Genomic DNA, 15,573 nt, shown 5'->3' on the forward strand with positions numbered 1-15,573 from the left:
ACACTGGCTCGCCCCCAGCTCTGAAATCTTCAGGGCTTTCCTTAGTGGTGTGGTTTGAAAGATGCTCCTGCTGAGCTCTGCCCCAGATCCCAGGGAACTTGGCTGCTGCTAACCAGTGGGTGGAAGCAGCACCTTCCTTTCTTTCAAGTAAGCAGGAGACATATAAAGACATCTGTTCACAGGCAAATACCGTGTGACCGACCTGTCTGGGCAGTATTTATCAGACCTCTGCTCACCAGCTCCTGCTGTTCCACCCAGTTTGAATTATTATATTCATTTTGCATCCTTGCTTTGAAACCTAGATTTCCCTTCCTGCCTCAGATACACGTTTTATCAATGCATCGACCCCTTTCTTATTGACCCTTTCTACTAAACATCTCCATCACTTCCATGTAGGCAGCAAGAAACTCCAGAGGACACCTCATTTTTTTCCTGGAGCACTGGATGAGGCTAAAGATAACCTTGAAAATAAGAGTCTGATAAGGAAAGCAAAGTGGGAACTGCAAAGAGATTCTCATCTACTTCTTTGGCTCTTCAGACTGTGCTTGCAGACAGCATTATGCCACCACCATGCAGGAAGCTGTTGGAAAGATTTGAGGTCAGTGTAAGTAGGAAACAAGCAGTTGAGCAATTTCTTAACCAAAAATGCCCCAGTCACAACCAGCTGTTCTTAAACATGGCAGAAAACCTACTGTGGTTCAAAATGCCTTTTTTTTTTTTTTTAAACAAACAAAAAACAGAATTATTTAAGTCAACACAGTTGGAGCTTTAGGGAACTAATAAGTTTTAAAAACATTTTTAAAAGTCTGACCTAAATGTAACCACACTCCTGATGGAAGATCAGCACTTCCCCCCTAGCTTTCAAACTTGGTTTCTTTAAGCACAGAAACAAGCTTTCTTTTCCTAAGTGGTGCTAAAACAAAATGAGCGCATTGCTGTACCAGGATAAAAGAGCAACCACGATTGCTTCCTTTTCTTCTTCACCATTTCTTTTCCTCTGCAATTTCAAACACCTGTTTGGTGTGTTTTATGTCTTTACTTGTACTCCTACAAGAAGCCCAATACCCCATACCTACTGAGCAGCGGGCAAACATCAACTCACACAGCGAGTGGACACAGCACACGCTGCAAAGCTCAGCTACACCTGGTGAAGAGCTGACCCTTTGAATCTAAACCTACAAAACAGGCTTATTTTACTTCAGGGAGTACTAACCATTTCAAAAATGTTTTTTCACAGAGCTGTGAATGTATTTTCCACAAATGTATGAACAAAGAATCCTCACCTTGGACTCAGGGGGCACCTAGAAGAGGAAGGAGCCATAGGCCAGCACTCACAGGTCAGACACTGTTCTCTGATGAGCCACCCCAGTGCCCCAGGTCATTAAAAAATATGAGCTGCTGCTGAACCCTTCACAGCATTGCTGTTGCTGTCGGTGTTTGTACATAACAAGGACTCGGGTTCCCTGGGAGCAGCGTGGGCATCCACCAGGAGCCGCCCATGTAGGTTTCAATGCCCTGTGAGCAGGACTGAGGGATGGGATGCCCTTGGCAATGCTCAGAGCTGTTTTCTAGCCCAAATGCACACAGAAAACTTCCCGGTCTGAAAACAGTAATCAGGGTGAGCACAAGTTTTAGTTGTAAGCAATGGGATTTGCACACATCAGTCTATGATCTCCAAAACTAGCAGTGGTTGGTTTCCAAGGGATTTGTGTCTTGTGACTTAGGGGTATATTGCTGAAACAGAGACTCATGTGGGAAACAGGGGAGAAGTCTGAGGCATGCTGTCTGCAAGTAAAGCAGGCAGAATTTGCTCACTGAAACCCAGAGAATCTGCACATTAGAACACAATAGAAAATACCTTTTGGTATCTGATGAGGCAGGAGTTCCTCAAAAAAATCTTGCACCGTGGTTAAAGCATGTCTGCTGCCACACACTAGAGTGAGACAACAGGTAGGCCCACTGTGCACCTTTCTTCTTCGCAGTGGGGAGTAATATAAGATCATTCTCTTTTATTTGTTCCAAAAACCTGCCCAAGAAGCGTGCATGGGACTCACTGAAAATCTGTATGAGGCAAGCATCTCTAAGCCCACTGTCCCTTCGCCATTCAGGTGAAATCTGAGTTCTGAACTCACCAGGGGGGTGCCAGAGATCATCTTCGACATATGACAGAATTGTTTGGTTTTTTTTGACTACAGACTTCAGAAAGGAGGAAATAACTCTGCACGTAGAGGTTTTAAACAGCTGACAATAACCAAGGTAATAGCTGGCAATACCAAGAATACTTAGGAGGGAAAAAAAAAAAAAAAAAAAGTGGGAAGAGGGAATACATTACAGCTTCTTTCCTATTTCTTTATCTTTTGTTTCTTTTCTCTTTAGAAATTTGAAAAAGTGGTTTGACAGACAGAAAATCAATAAAAGCCCAACAAAAGTTGTTGCTTTTGATATAAAAATAAAAATTGAGGAAAATATTGATGAAAACTCAGAGCCAAAGTACTCACTGCTATCCGATTTGGCACCAGTGAGAATTCTTCCTTCTCTGTTGTGTCATACAAGTTAAGTCTCAACAACCTGACCCAGAGGTTATGGATCTCCCATCCCTTAACATATTTGGCAGACCAAGGCAAAGGGATGCAGAACTGAGATGCACACAGCATTCAGAGAGGGTTGGGTAGCTGAGGCAAGCACACAGGAATTTGGAAGAATTAAGACTTCCTGTGTATCGTGCATCTAGGATGCACTCAGGATAGTGCTCAGTGAATGGGTAACTCAGTGATTCCCCTTTACATTTCTCATTCAGCGTGGCCCTGTGCCATTTAGCTGGGATCCCAGCCAAACTCTGCTCAGGCATGGAGTGATTCATTTCTTCGTGGTGCTCTTCACTAATCTCCTAGTGCTTGGTAGGCATCAGTGAATTTCTGCATTTTTCCTTGTCATAGAGGGATCAGACAGGAAATGGGCACAGTGAGATTAAGGTCAAAATCAACCTGAAGTAAAAATCAACCAGTGTCCAACCTGAGACATCCAGCTTATGGAAAAGACCAGAGCAGGGGGCTGTGGACACCAGGCTCAAGTTACTCTTGCAGCTTCATGGAAGAGCCCTGTTACAGATTCAAATATTATAGGCCTTGCTTACTTTTAGCTTGAGACATTTTAAGGACCTTGCCTTATTGCTTCACACCTTTCATTTTCACTAGCATGCACACCAAAGTTGTAACAGGCCAAAGGTGCAGAGACACTGCAAGCGAGGGAGATGTACATACACACACATATACAAAACTGTGTGTGGAATGTAACTGGAAATTGTGTCACAATGAACATACATAAGGGAAGAAGTAATTATCACATAGGTATAGCTTCTCTTTGGTGTATATGACTTAGAAACCCCAACTTTACTTTTCCACAAACTTTTCTTAAGCAGAATCTGAGGCTTGGGAAGAAAAGCCTGAGGAATAGTCTCATTTTATGATCATCGTTTTTCATATTTCACCTGCAAAGTCTGTGCTTCTGTTATCATCAGACCAGCTGTGCAGTCACAGGGAGCCATTAGAGCTTCCGAAATGACCTCAAGTAACTTCTAATTTAACCATGCCAAAACTTTCAAAGTCCATTATCACAGCACCAGGCAGGTTCTGCAAGGTCCAAACCAAGACGCCTGTGGAGCTTCTCGCAGGAAAGCAGGGAATTTCCTTCTCTTCAAGGGCACAAATTTCATATTTCTGATCCTGCAAGGAAAATTTTGCAGATGCTGCAGCACATTCACTGCTAGAAAAACAGGTCCCATCCTTCAGGAGAAAAGAGGTAGGAATCTCAAACTTCTGTTTGGAAAGGTGAGGAGGACAGAGTCCTCTGAGGTAACCTAAAAACAAAATAAAATAGCAAGGCCAGTACCACAGGATGGCAGCTTGTAGCTGCCTAGAGTGAGGTTTGAATAGATTGGATGCAGTCACAGAAGTCAATGGTGTGAATGGCTCAGTAGGTCAAAAGGGCACATGGAATAAGGGGAGGAAACATTACTCCAGCGTAAGGACAGCAAGTGTCAGCAGTGAGGTTAATCACAGGGGGCTCTTATGGGCCCACGCAATTTCCTCTTCCAGCCTTTCTTCCTGAGAAATAAAGCAATTGGAATCAATAATTTATTGTCTGACTTTGCAGAGAGAAATCACCGGATTAATTACAGAAAGCCAAGAAAAACAGACTGATGTCCTCCACTTGCCTTTTTTATTTATTTTTAGGAGAAAAATATTTCTTTCCACAAATAAGTAATGCCTGAAATAACAACCTCCTGAAGATATGATTACAGAACATCCCTTTACCTTAAAAATCATACTCTTTGAGTTATTTCTGCCAATAGCTGAATCATCACAGAAAAGGTTCAGGTTGGGAAACAATCCACAGTTGTATCTCCACAGATATGTTTTGTACTCAAAGTAGTGTCCAGCTAAAAAACACCTCATGGGGTGGGTGTTGGACTGCTTGGACAGCAATAAACTCCAGACGCCTCATTGGTGGGAAACAAAAAATGTTATCCTAACAGCAAAAAATGGAGAAATTGTCAGGCAGTAGTGGATGAAAGTCTTGGTTAAGTCTTACAGAGACCCCGAAGAGTATAATATCCCCTTTTGCACTCCCATAGGTCTCAATTCTACCTACAGGAGCTGGGGTGCTATTAAATGAATAGCTGGAAATACACCACACTCTTCTGCACCCAGGACCCCACAAAAGGGATTGAAGGAAAGCAAGCACCCTGCTTGAAGATGGAGCCATTTGCTTCATCAGAGCTAGTTTTCAGGCTTCCTGCACTCAGATGTGGATAGCTTCATAGCTATGTGACTATGTTTCCAGGCTTTTTTTTTTTTTACCCTGTGATTACTCCCAGTGGAAGATGCTTTTCTGTTTGTTTGTTTAAAGAAGTTAAAGCTGGAATTATGTGTAATCCTATGGCTCCAGGAGCTGGGGCCCTAGGTCTGATGTTGGCTCTTTTATTTGGTTGAATCTTTTCTCTTTCCACACTTAGCAGCATGCACTTACGGAAAGCCACCAGGCAAGCTGCACTGGCCAGAGGGAGGACAGAGCAAAGAGCCATAAGTGCTGCTCACAGCAGGATGGCTGGAGACAGACCTTTACTTCATTCTCCTTCCCAGAGGCAACACATTTATTCCTACCTTCAACACTTCCTTCACCCCCATCTCTGTGCAAGGACATCACATTCTGGAGCCTCTTCTGGAACAGGCAGGGGCTACATAAAAGCCTTCTCCAGAACTAGAAGTCCATGGTTTTCATCACACTCTACTTCTGTAGGAACGTCTTCACGAGCTTCAGAGCTGTGCCTCAAGTACCCTAGGAAAAAAAAGAAAAAAAAAAATCAAGATTTTTTGGCAGCTGAAGCATCGACATAAATGGATGACATTAAATTGTCCTGAAAATTATAGACTTAAAAAATAGAAATGCTTTAAACATGGCTTTTGCTTCTAATTTGGCAGTCTAAGTTAAACATTTTATATGTTTTGGGTAAAAAATGTTATTATATTAGTGACACAGTTAAGAACAATGGGTCTTTCAATTTTAAACCATTTATATAGAATTGTATAAAAAAATTGTCTTTGAGAAGGAAATTACTTACACTGGGGCTTAGCTCAGCCACGGCTTTCGGTAGAAATAGTCATTAGAACTCAGCATGGGGGTAAATTTTGAATTTAAACATACTTGCTAAAATTTATATTGCTGGAAAGCCAGAAAGTTTCGGAAATGAAAGTGCTGTACCTCTATGTACGTGTTCCTACGTGGTTCAATTAGAGCTTGACAAGAGACAGGCAAAAAAGTGTTCTTCTATAGGTAGAAAATTTAGACAGAGCAGTCAGGCTAGCAATAATTAAATAAATATATAAATAAAAATCACCCAACAATCAGACCCAAATCCTCTTACTGCCAGCCTGATGAAGATGGAGAGAAGGATGACACCACATGCATGCTTGCACCAACCCTCGGTCACCTGCCCACTCTCTTCACAGACACCAGTTTGGCATGGAAACTTTAATTTCAGTTTATGGGTAGCAAAACTGAATACCCATGGATGCACCACATAACAGAGGAACCCCCATGCCAGAAGGCAGCTGAACATTGCCCTTACCATACATGTTAGTCCTCAATTTATGTCTAACTTAAATAAGAGAAAAAACAGATTAGAGAATCCCTTTTCCTAACTCCTAAGTCAAAACATCTGCAGGATAATGACACAGATTCCCCAGTAAACATTTAATTCAGCTACATAGTCTTGCAGCAGGTAAGTTTTCCACTGAGCCCACAGCTAACATGGCTCACACAGTGTAGCTGCCCAGGCTTAGGATGAGTGCTAGATGGCTCTCCTTTTTCTTCTTTCAATTAATTCTGTGCAAATTTTCATACTTATTTTCACAGAAATAAGTCCTTAAGTTGGTATGTTTGTATCCTGGGTTCAGTTAAGATGTTGACTCTTCAGAAAATTTGAAAAACTTAGCATGGAATTGCCTCTTTTTAGTCCAGTTAATCTCAACCCATCACCTCACTGGAGATGTTTTCTCGCATTAAGTTTTATTAGGGTTTGCTGCTGGCTCTGCAGAAACCATAACATGAACACAGAATCTGCTGACACACAAACCTTTCATAACAAGTGACACAGCTGCTACTCCAGCACTTCTTTGGAAAGCAGTAACATCTTACATGACTAATTGATTAGCACGGAAAAGGTGTCTCTAATTTGCTGTTTTATTGGATACACAGAATAATACAGCTCTTCACTAACAGGAGCAGGTCCAACAGATGAGATGTAGTTAAACTGTAGCTCATACAAAGTTATATATTGAAGGACACTAAACTGCCTTAAAGAAAGGATGTTCCAAGGCATTGACCATGAAACTTACATATATATATATATACACACACACATTTCCAGATGTTCCTGTTGCTTCCCTTAAGAGTATAAACACACCAGGTAAGCAATGGAAGCTAAGACACACTTTTGTTTTTATATTGAGTGGCCAGTCTGAAGCCCACAGAGCTCATACTGCCTGCAGCACCTTTGGACTATGGAAGAGATCCTAATATGTATCATCCTTCAACCAAGTCAAGTCTCTGCAGCTGGAGGAACAACAGGGACCCATCCTGGACCAGAACTGCATCCCAGCCCTCAGGAGACCAGGGCTTCCACCACTCGGTCTGAAACTGCAGCTGCAGATGGTGCCAGGCCATAACCATTCCTCAAGACCTTCTTACTGCTTTAGAAAGGTGCACAAGAGCAACAACGGGCCTGCACCACACCTGGGTCTCCTTCTGGGCCTGGCACAAAGTGAGACATCAAGACCAATGCATACACACACGCACAGGGAGCTGTTCCTGGGCTTGGGCCTGAGTAACTCAAGACCATTTTTGGAAGAGATCTGCAAGCATCTAAGTGGGGTTTAATTTTGTTACTTGACTCCTGGGCTCAAGTCATGTATTAGCCCTCTTTCATGCTTTGGAAATCCTGACTAAGAACTTTAAAATGCACTAGCTAAAAAACAGACTGGGGGAAAAGAAGAGGCGAGGAAAAAGAGTCTCAGATTTCTTTCTGTCAGTGAATCTGCTCCAACCCTCCCTCCCCTCAGCTAACTGCTCTCCTTTTTTCATTTACATGGTCCTCCTGTTCTGAAGGCTTGAATGGGAGACTCACCTCTGAGCATTTGGGCTTTAAAAGTAGCAAACAATCACTGTTGACCTTGAGCAAATAGATATATATGGAGATAGGAGCAGATTTCAAGGAGAAGCTATTGGAGCAATTACCTTTTAGTAACTTAACCTTTGACATCTTTAAGCACTTCATTTACTCATGAAGGCAAATCTACAATCTGATACCAGCAATTAAAACTAAGCAGCTTCTTAGAGTGCGCTGATGGGAGCCTGGCCTGGCCTTCTAATGCAGAGTTGGCACTTAAGGAACGGTTTGTGATCCCCCAGGACCCATTTAGCAATGCAGAGCTGTCTGCTAAGATCCAAAACAAACTGTGCAAGCAGGCAAAGGTCAGAACCCCCAAGCAGCAGCAAGTTGGTCACCCAAGCGTTTGTACCTTCCTTGGGATTTCCTCCAGCCAGGGAATGCCCCGTAACCACCACTCACACATTCTCTCAAGCAGGGAACACAAATGGTGAGAAGTCCTTCTGAACCAGCAGAGGATTTTCTTCCCCTCATGAAGTGGAAATAAAGCAGCTTCATGCAGAAGAGTTGCATCAGGTCAGAGAGCAGCACAGCCCCTAAAGGTCAGTGGGGCAACATCAAAGCAACCTGGGCACTTCAGAAATGTCACCACTACAAATTTCCCACTACCAACAGAGAAGATTTGGGTTGGGCACCCTGGGGAGCACACTGACTAAATGGACTTACCATCAGGGCAAAAGCTTGGGAAGCATCTGACCCTCCTTGCTTCAGGCACCATCTAAAGAGAGGTGCCACAGAAACATTCCTCCCCTTATCACCTGCAGGTTTCCAAAGTTGCATCCATTTCTCAGGCAAAAAATAGGTTTTACTTTATAAACTCACTTCATAAATTCTTACCTTTGCTACAGGACTGGCCGTACTCAGTTGTATCCCTTCCACCTTTGCTCTTGCTAGATAAAAATGAACCAGACTCCTCTTGCCTTTTCTTTTGTGATAGGGGTATTAAGAAGCTCAGGGGAAGGAAGATGCTGTGTGCCACTGATCCAATTAGAATTCCTCTTATCTGACCATGGGGGACCAAGATTGCTCACAGCATCCCAAATGCACTGGCAGGCAAAAGCTCTGCTACAGCTAGAGCTACTCATTTGTTTACTTCATTTCAAAACCATAACTGCTACTTCATTTTGGAAGAAATTAAAGGTATTAGGTTATTTAAGACCCATTTTAACATAAGGAAGGTAATTAAATCAACTTCTCAAAACTTAGAGCATCTGTGCATTTTTAGCCAACAATTCATTTTGATATTGCTTTATGAAAGCAATTCTCCTCAGCCGTACTGCCTAATTGTGTACCATTTATTTTCAAATGCAGCTCAGGTTAACCATAGACAGTAGAAAGCACTTCACCTAAAACATCCATCTAACTGCTTGAGTGTGGCAAGAGCACAGAAAAGGCTACAGTTTTCCAAATCCACACATGAAGAGGAAAAAGTTGCTTTTTAACCAGTGCTATAAGCATCAAAAATACACATCTCCCTCAGAACATGTGTAAAGAGTCCCACATACAGGAGTATGAGTGGTTCTAGCCATCGAATTATCTCTGTAATAAATGCTACTTTCATTTTTAGCAACCACAATTTGTGTTTGCACTGTTGCTCCTTGCTACAGCCTTTTGCATTCAGTAATCAAACAGCTCGGGGCAAGGTTTTATCCATAATGAAGAGCAGCAGTTGACTCTGTATTGCAGAATCTAATTTCTGTCAGAAAAAAAATATAATTGCAGCCTTACTTTAATTTATGGTTTGAAAACTGGAAGTCATCAATATAAACCAATTTGCACCAGAAACACTTATATTTTTCAAGTGCTGTTTGAGCTACAGATCATGCAAAAATCATCTGGATCTTAATTATATCAATCTCACTTATCTTCGTCTCAAGTGAGACATAAGCTAGACAAAGAAAATATAATAGACTTATACAGTTACTAATTATAAATCTTCTGGAAAAACAGGGCCTAATCTTACTAATTTGCAGGATACAGGATTCCAGTCTTGCTGTTTTCAATCAAGCAAGTTTGAGATTTCTCTCTGCTAGGAGCAGAAATGCACATTTAATCAGCATAAACCTAATGCCCCCTGTTGGTTATATATAGCTAAATACATGGCATATACACGTAGGATTCCTCCAGCTCCTACTGCTAAACAAATGCATTGTACGGAACATTTTAACTCTTACATTGGCAGAGGGATTATGCTTCAGGCTGACCTGAAGGCATTCCTCACCTCCTCTATGACAAAGGAGCCCCATCCTCCTACATGGGAAGCTTTTGTGTCTGTCCCGGTGATGGGAGCACCCTGCAGTGACTTGTCCTGAGGCACGGAACCCACACATGGCAAACTGGAGCCATAGGGCCGGGGCCCTCTGGGTTACCCATTAGAGAAAGCAAATAAAAAAAAAAAAAAAAAAAAAAGTTTTCTTAAGCTTTCCTGTAACACTTTTTGATAGTTTCTGAGGAGACACTCAATCTGAAAACTAACAGCATCTTCAGCTGGCTAACTTTTCTGTAGTCACTTCTGTAGTCACTTTATCCTAAACATGGAATTGCCCTTTAAAAAAAAAAAAAAGCCACAGGAATAAACAAATAAAAGAAATGTAACTTTGTCACCAAAAATTCATTGGCCAATAGGACATTTTCTGTTGACTGAAGGTGGGGTGAAGCTCTGGACAGCACAAAATGCTGAGATGACTGCTACCTGTGATCCCAGGAGCAGCAGCAGAGATAACAACCCTAGATAATAACCCCAGAGGTGGGAATCACTTCTGCAGGTGGCAGGAGGTTCTTTGTGCCCGTCTCTGGTCCTTTGCCTTTCAGCAAGGACTCCTGCCAGGTGCCTACAGCTGCATGCTCCCTGGCCCTCCTAGATAACAGATGTGTCAACAGAGGACGGTGCCAGGCTGATCCCACATGGCTGGCTGAGCATCTGTCCATCGGAAAGGCTGTGTAGAAGTATCACTCAGTATGGAAGCGATAAACAGCTTACACCTACGGAGCAGAGCAAAACACAAAGACCATTGCCTTGTCTTGACCTGGAAACAGCATCAGAATTGGAGACACACAGCAGGAATTGCCGTCCTCCCACATTTTGCTGCAAATTGTGCCTTCAAAGTGTGGAGTATTTGTGTATTTTTGTGCAATTAAAGCATTTGTGTGGAGTGCTGTGACATCTCTTCTTTGAGCCTGTGATGCCACAGACTCCTGCTTCATCAGAAAGGTGACCCAGAGCTGGTTATCAGCAAATGACAGCCTTTTCCTGCAGACACATGTGGTCCCCACTGTGCAGATGGCTGAACTGCCCAGAGCCTCTGTGACTTTGCGTTATGCTGTGAAGCTACAGCAGAGCCAGGAGCAGGAGGCATAAGTCCCATTTTGTTCCTTTACCTTAGCTTCTGGAGCCACTGCCTCTCACTGGAGGAATCTTGCCTCTGTCCTCGGGTTAAAAGCATACCAGTGACATTGGGATTAGAACTCAGTAATAATCTGTTTATGAAATGACAGAATATTAAAATGCATGGGAATGCCACAGGCATTTTGTGACTGCTGGTAGCCCAGCAGAAGCCTACTGCTGAGCAATCGTGGCTGTACCTTGGGCTATTCCTTCACTATTTCCAAGAAAATGGAAAGCAGTCACATACACAAACAAAACTCCCTCAGCCATGCCATGCCCAGCTGAAACCAGGACCTTTAGCTTGTCCTGTTTGAAGAACAGCAGAGTTATTTCTTGCTGGGGGTTGCCTTAACTCTCTGCAACTGGCTGGCAGAGCCACTACTACCCCTGATGGGCACAGCTTTTTTTCAAGCCACCCATTTCAGGTCATGCCATGTTGTAAGTGGAAGCAGGTCCCTGTGGCAGCAAGTTCCCCAGGTTCCCAGGACAGGAGCCTGTGAGCCCCCCAGGTGCCACCAGCCCCTCAGTGCCATGCAGGGCACCACATGTCACCCGAGACTGGAGGTACCAAAACTCTCCCTGACCATGAAAAGTCTCTGGAGCTGGGGCCTTCTGCACATCCACAACAGCCATTGCCAGTGGCATGGGGATGCTCTTCCTGGGCACAAATCCCCTCAAGAGCTCAGCAGGGGAATGGGACATGCAGCTGCTGCAGTGCTGGTGAAAACAGGCCAGCTTTACATGGTTTTTATTATTATCTATAAAATTGACCAAGGAGGAGATTGGGATAGTGTTCATTCAGTCACCAAGCTCTCATCCTACCTTGACAGAGGGGCATCAGGTGCAGGTTTCAATATTGCACCCTGGGAGCAAATGTCTGCGAGCAAAGCCTCAGAGTACCAAACCTTGAGTCACCTCCATCCTCTGCTGGGTTTAGCCAAAGCCAAGGATCAAACTCAAAGTTCCCTTCCCGTCTCTGGCATAGATTAGCTGTGCCAGAAATGTAGGTGATAAAGCATAGGGTTCCTCAGTTACAACAGCGTACACACACACACAAGGCATGGCTGAAATTAGGGTTTAACATATGGGCAATTCAGAAGCAAGCTTTAAGAATTTCTTTGAAACAAAAGTGGCAAAGAATAATCATGGATACAACTTTGAAGTACCCAGTTGTTCCTTCATCAGAAGGAAGTGTAGTCTCCTCTCTGCCTTCAAGCTGGAACAGCCTACATTAGATGGCTCTTTGGGCATTCACTATCACAACTTATACCTTACTATGAACCAGCATTATATGGATAGAATTAAATGTTATTTCAGGTTTTTTAATAGAGATTTATGGGTCTTTTTACTCTTCCGTGCATTCCCCCTCCCATCATTTTAAAATAAATTCAAGAAAACTCATCAGGAGTAGAAGAAAGGGGAAACAGTGAGAAGAGCAATTGAATTTAAGTGATTTGCATAATACAGAGTGACTTTATTCTGTGCTGGTGAGCCTGATGTTAACCTTGTAAGTAGCCCTTTGTGACCCCTAGGACCATGAAGATAAGAAAAGCAATGCTTTTAAAATAAAAATGTGGGTTACATCTCAAAGATTCACACAAATCCTCCTTTGAGACTGGAAGGAGAATCCAGCCAAAGAGGAGCTTAAAAAGCACATGTGATGCACTACAAATCTGTGTGACCGCTTAACAAAATTGGAAGAAAGAGAGCAAAGGAACACCTGCAAAGCAGCACTGAAGATTGTGTGTAATGCAAGCAAGCGATGGAGAAACTTCTGTAGCCTTTAAGGACTTCAAGTGAAATGCAGAATGCTCAGAGTTGGCTTGCCTTGCTCTCTGCTTGATTTGAATTTCAAGCTCTGATGTACAAAAAGCTTTGTCTCAATGAAAGGTTTTGAAGTCCTGCAGGACTGACTGCCTGGATGGTTTTGCTTTGAAGCTCTCTAAAGCCTCTCCTGTCATTGCTGTTTCACATTAAAATATATATTCTCCATTGCAGGACTTTGCAAAGAGATTTTCAGCTGTTCAATTCCCTTCCACACTCCCAGTCACATTGTTTTCTTCAGGATCTAAGAATATGCAGATTTAATGGAGAGATCTTTAAAAAATAATGCTTTCCTTACAGGAAACAATAAGCTAAAAGTCATTTGTTGTCTCCTGCTGGCAGATTTTTGCCAACAAGACAAGAAAACATAGAATGATCAGAATACTGCATGCTGGAAAGCAGGATTGTCCGCCTGTTGTAAACCACTCTTTTGTCCTGGTTACATCAGGTCTCAACATTTTTCTCCATGATTTCAGCTGCCTTCCGGTCAACTCTCAAACTCAATTCCACAAACAGAGCAAAAGACAGCAAAGGTAGGTGGTGGTTAGCATCACCAGGCTCTGCTGTTTCCCTGAGCCCTGTATTTCAGATTCCTGGCCCTCACCTGAGACCTCTCCCTGCCAGGCTCCAACAGCCCCTGCATCGTCCTGGCTACCACAGGATAAGTTTGCCTCTGCTTTCTTTTTGCAGCCTTTTCTTTGTTTCACCACCCACATAGCACTACTCACCTCACTCTCCTTCTGCTTTCCTCCTGTTCATCACTTAAACTCCTGATCTGTTGCCTCTTAAACCTTTCTTTTTAGATGTAACGATCTCCACCTGCCTCTTCTGGCAGTTATTTTGGGATCACCTGTGACCCTAAACTCAATTCTTCATCTTGGTCCTCTCTATAATTCCGTCTGTCAAGAGCTGCAATTTCACCCTGAAAGACCCCAAAGTGAGCAATTCCCCTATGCTGCAGTCTCTTCTCACATGGGCTATCACAGCCCTATTTCTTGTTGAGAACAAGAAATTCATGTTTAAAAAAAAAAAAAAAGACACTTCCAGAGTCAGCTGAGCCCTTCAACCTTCAAATTAACACACCTATTCCAAACAGAGGTCATTCTCTGAAGACCTATATGTATTTCTTTTCTGCTATACCCTCTTCATTTTATTTCTGGAAGCTTTGTGTTGACTTTGACATGTGTTTAAAGAACCACATTTGCAAAGGTGTGAGCAGCATGTCAGAATCACAACACACCTTTCTTAAAACAGATTCAGCAGTGCCCACATTTAGATCTATCATGGCATAGTAGAAACACTACAGCTTCCTTGTCAGTAACACACACACAAGGAGGGAACGGGTCTGGTTTCTTGCTCAGCCACCTCTGAATGTGCAGCCAGAATGGCCAAGAAAGCATTTAGGTGGGTCAAGTCTTCAGTCTGGTATATGCCTTGAATTGATAGTGAAATACATTACCTGTCCTAGCAACACACTCCTTCTTCAAAGTGTAGTGAACATTTTTTTTTTTTTCCAAAGGATATCTTCTCCTGGCCATTCAATACAAATAATGAAGAATCATAGACTCCATTTTAAGCATTAGTACAACCAATGCAAGTCAATATTAAAGAGTCAGAAGGGCACTTATATCCCTGTAAACAGATAATTCAGTTAACAGACTGGTTTTGAATTTGTTGTTTTCCTACATAATTGCTTTCTCACTTCTTTTTTTCCTAATTTTTTGTCTATCTTTCAAGTAAATAGAGAAACACAATGGATTCTGAAAACTGCACTACACTTGAATGAACCGGCAAACTCACCTAAGGGTATGATGTTTTTCCAAAGGAGGAAGCATTTCCCTCTTTCATGTTTTATATAATGAGTAATAGCTATCACCAATTCTAGGAAGATCTTAGGCAAAACATTATGTATTTCAGAAATGTAAATACACCACTGTGATTCATGAGCTGGCATAGTCATATCAGTGAAGAGGCACACTGGTGAGGAACACACTCTCTTTTAGAGATCAGAGCAACTTTAACCACACTAAGAGCAGGTGTGTCTCCAGTTACTCTACTGCCTTTGTTTGTAAGGCTGAATTTCACCTGTTGTTGAAAAGTAAAGAGTGCACCTCTGCTTTTAATGAGTAAGATTTACTAATCCCACTCTGTGCAGTCCAAACAGACTCAATGTAGAAAGTGTTAGCTCCTTTTTTTTTTTTTTTCAAAGCTTCTTCTCTGTTTTCCTTTACTCCACCTACTAACACACACCCATATCCTGAAGCTCCAAGTCATCTTTACGTTCTGAAGACCTGTTCAGGGCAATAACCTCCATAATTTCCTTAGATGTTCACACTGAATTACCACATTGCAACAACCCCGCTCTGATGCATTCCCAGTTCTCTGGGGGTTTGTCACACTGGCTTCACAATCTGGTGCTTTGCCAACCCCCATGCTTGTTCACCTGTCATTCCTGCTCTATTCCTGCTCTCTGCACCTTTCACAACGCTGAAAATGCTTCTTTGTTGCTGGTGGGCTGTGCTAGGTATTCAAGTGCAACACTCCCTTATTCTCCTCCCCGTGCTGCCAAGATGGGAGCAAGGTCTAATAACGTTATTTTCTACAGAAGAAGGACCAGCTGCAAAATGTATTCTCTGTT

At 42.6% G+C, this 15,573-nt stretch overlaps 1 long non-coding RNA gene across 1 annotated transcript; it reads right to left on the minus strand.

Moving 5' to 3' along the window:
* Nucleotides 1-1,585: 1,585 nt before the first annotated feature.
* Nucleotides 1,586-13,749, minus strand: LOC137856788 (uncharacterized). The gene is made up of 3 exons (XR_011096797.1): nt 13,664-13,749; nt 5,163-5,337; nt 1,586-3,856 (listed from the first exon to the last, which is right to left on the minus strand). It is a non-coding gene; the product is annotated as an uncharacterized lncRNA (long non-coding RNA).
* Between the last annotated feature and the right edge of the window lie 1,824 nt (nt 13,750-15,573).

Source organism: Anas acuta, chromosome 5 (genome assembly GCF_963932015.1).
Source record: "Anas acuta chromosome 5, bAnaAcu1.1, whole genome shotgun sequence".
NCBI classification, from domain to species: Eukaryota; Metazoa; Chordata; class Aves; order Anseriformes; family Anatidae; genus Anas; species Anas acuta.